Here is a 3839-nt window from a genome sequence, read left to right as displayed (position 1 = left end):
ATATATATATATATATACAGTGCATAAGGTATTTGAGGACATACCTTTTTTGTCATTGCTGCATTTTTTGCTAACTCTGTATAATCTTTGTTTCAGAAAATAATAATGCCAGACCATCAGCTTACTCAAGAAATGAAGAGGCATGTTGTTATTGTGGTTATAAAGGCTGTGCATAGTGATTTAGAAATATCTCGATTTTTAAAAGTTGTCAGTTCTTTCGTCTACAAAGTTTGTAAGGAGCTAGAGATTGAAGCTGGAAACATATCACCAGTATCAAAGCATAAAAGTGTTCTAAATGCTCTGAAATCATTGAGACACCTGAATTTATCCAGCAAGTTCAACAGACCATTGATTATAATCCCAGAAAGTCCATGAGGTCAATTGCAAAAGATCTCCATGTGTCAGAAGGAACAGTCAGAAATATTGTCCTTGAAGACATCAGATATAAGTCTTACATGATGAGGAAATTTGTCAGAAAAAGCAAAATAAAATCACTACATCAGATCTAAAAAGCTCTTAAACAAACTGAAAAATCCAGCAGAAGAAGATTTGATTTGGTTTTTCTCAAATGAGTAAAACTTCACCCAGTAAACAGAAGAAATGAGAGATGGTTATGTGCAGACCCTTCTGAAGTTCCAAATGTTATGCATACAAAATTTCCTGCAACTATCATGGTTTTAGGGGTTGTCAGCAATGAAGGACATGTGATGCCTCCTTACTTCTTTCCACAAGGTCTTAGAGTTAACTCTGCCGCCTACATTGAGGTCCTGGAAATAATTGTTATACCCTGGATAGACAGTGTATGCAATGGAAGGCTATATGTGTTTCAGTAAGACTCTGCACTATCACATATGGCTCTAGTAACACAGGAATGAATGGCTGAAAATTTTCATGATCACATAACCCCTAACATTTGGCCTCCTAATTCCCCAAAGCTCAAGCCATTGGACTATTACATGTGGAGTGTTGTTGAGAGAGAGGTCAATGAACATGCCCAAAACACCAAAGATTCTATGAAAGCTGCCATAGTCAGAGTAATGTCCAAAATGAACCAGGACCATTTGATTCAAGCATGTAGATGATTTAGATATCATATAGAAGCAGTTGTTGAAGCTGAAGGTGGCTTTATTGAATAACATTATAGAAAAGAAGGTTTATTTTTATCCTCATAGCATTTTTTGAGAAATAAAGTTATTATCTGTTATTATATATCTGCTTTTTTTTTATAGACATAAATCTGTCCTCAAATATCTTACACACCCTTTCATCCTTTCAGGGTTGGTAAAATAAGTACCAGTTGAGTATTGGAATCAATGTAATTGATTTACCCACTCCCCCAAAATTTCAGGCCTTGTGTCTATAGTAGAAAGGTTTATTATTATTATTAAGGTGGTGAGCTGGCAGAATTGTTAGCATGCTGGACGAAATGCTTAGCAGTATTTTGTTTGCTGCTACATTCCGAGTTCAAATTCCGCCGAGGTTGACTTTGCCTTTCATCCTTTTGGGGTTGATAAATTAAGTACCAGTGAAACACTGGTATCAATGTAATTAACTAGTCCCCTCCTCCCAAATTTCAGGCCTTGTGCCTTTAGTAGAAATGATTATTATCATTATTATTGAGTGAGAGAGCAGCACATGCCATCAAAGTGACACTGGGGTACACTATATGAAACCCAATATACCCAGTATGACTACTCGTCTGATAAGGGTACACCAGGCACATACATCACAATCATATGTGCACAACATGGTGATCTTATATCAAGTTAAACAATGCATGACCTTGCAGGTGGCGTCCAGTTAGAATTTTCTTCTGGTTGAGTAGCCCATTCCACTCAAAAGGTTCCTTAAATAAGGGTTCTTTAAGGGTTTTGAACAAAATACCCATGTTTCCAGAGGCGAATTATTCAAATTCCAAAGAATTCCTCTCAACACATGGCTACAATGCTCCCCCACTACTTCTGCTCATGATCAGAGATGCACATATCATCAGCCACTAAGGAACATGCTCAAGCAGTTTAGGTCAAAAAACTGACAAGCAAATCTGTGATATTGAACAGAATATTTGCTGTAGCTCATTTTTTATACCAAGATAAAACATGTTCATGATAACACTTCCAACCATTTTCTTTATGTTCTGGGTTCAAATTCTGTCATGGTCAACTTTACCTTTCATCCTTTCAGGGTCGATAAAATAAGTACTGGGATGAATGTAATCAACTAACTCCCTCCTCTAAATTTCAAGCCTTGTGCATATAGCAGAAAAGATTATTATTATTATTATCATCATCATCATCATTTTATTTTGCGCTTATTCTCAGTGTGAATAATTATTTTTTAATTTAAAAAACTTTAACTTTCAAATACATCATTCAGTTTATGAACTTGTTCCTGTTCATAAACATCTGTGATATATTTGGTAACAGATGCTAAACTTATTTGATTACCAAATGGCTTAATAGCTCACAAATACAAACTGTCTACCATGATCAAGTTGTTTTAAATATAGTATTTGACATTTTTTTTTATGCATACTTTTTAAGGTTTGCATTTGAACAGTTCTAGTCATTGTTTTCATTGTTTCATTATATATCACCAAAATTAATAGCCTTTTATTGTTATCAATGTTTTCACTCTTAACTTCAAGGAAACATAATGAGATTGAGTAACAACAACAACAGCAATAATAATGATGATAATAATAATAATAATAATAATCCTTGCTGCTATAGGTACAAGGCATGGACTTTTGTGGGGAGGGGGATAATTGATCACATTGACCCCAGTACTTGACTGGTACTTAATTTATCAACCCCAAAAGGATGAAAAGCAAAAGTTGACCCCAGCGGAATTTGAACTCAGAATGTAGCAACAGACGAAATACCACTAAGCATTTCACCTGGCATGCTAACAATTCTGCCAGCTCACTGCCTTAATAATAATCTATTCTGTTAAATGCACAAGACCTGAAATTTTGGATGAGGGGGCTAGCTGATTAACTAAACCACAGTGCTCAACTGGTATTTACTTTATTGATTCCAAAAGGATGAAAGGCAATGTTAACCTCAGTAGCATTTAAGCTCAGAATGTAATGAGCTGGAAGAATTGCTGCTAAGCATTTCGTTCATTGCAGTAATGGTTTGGCCAGTACACCACCTTAATACTATTACTACTACTAATAATAATAACAATAATAGTTTCAAATTTTGCTACAAGGGCAGCAGTTTTGGGGCAGGGGATGATTTGATTACATCGACCCCAGTGTTCAACTGGTACTTTAACTTATTGATCTTGAAAGGATGAAAGGCAAAGTTGACCGCAATAGAATTTGAACTCGGGATGTAGTGACAGACAAAATGCTGCCAAGCATTTTGCCTGATGTGCTATAGGTTTTGCCAACTTGCCACTTTTTTTAATAACTATTTCTACTATAGGCACAAAGCCTGACATCTGTGGGGAGGGAGCTGGTCATTTATATTGACCTCAGTGACAATAGGTACTTATTTCATCATCTCCAAAAGGATAAAAGGCAGTTGACCTGAGTGGAATTTGAACTCAGATCATAAAAGCAGATGAAATAGCCACTAAGTATTTTATCTGACATGTTATCAATTCTACCAGCTTGCTGCCTTAATAATGATGATTTCAAATTGTGGCATATAGCCAGCTGTTTCAGGGAAGGGTTAATTGTGACCCCTGAAAGGATGAAAAGCAAAGCTGACCTTGGCAGAAGTTGAACTTAAAACATATAGACAGAAGAAATGCCGTTAAATATTTTGCTCCGCGTGCTAACAATTCTGCCAGCTCACCACCTTCTTAATAATAATAATAACAACAAC

At 35.8% G+C, this 3839-nt stretch overlaps 1 protein-coding gene across 7 annotated transcripts in view; it reads left to right on the top strand.

Annotated features, from left to right (window-relative positions):
* The window catches only part of LOC106867406 (tripartite motif-containing protein 2), a 146690-nt gene that overhangs the window by 64531 nt on the left and 78320 nt on the right, over nt 1-3839 (top strand). The window lies entirely within an intron of this gene.

The sequence above is a fragment of the Octopus bimaculoides genome, chromosome 2 (genome assembly GCF_001194135.2).
Source record: "Octopus bimaculoides isolate UCB-OBI-ISO-001 chromosome 2, ASM119413v2, whole genome shotgun sequence".
Lineage (NCBI taxonomy): Eukaryota > Metazoa > Mollusca > Cephalopoda > Octopoda > Octopodidae > Octopus > Octopus bimaculoides.
Note: the sequence above shows the minus strand (reverse complement) of the source record. Positions and strands in the feature narration are given on the sequence as shown.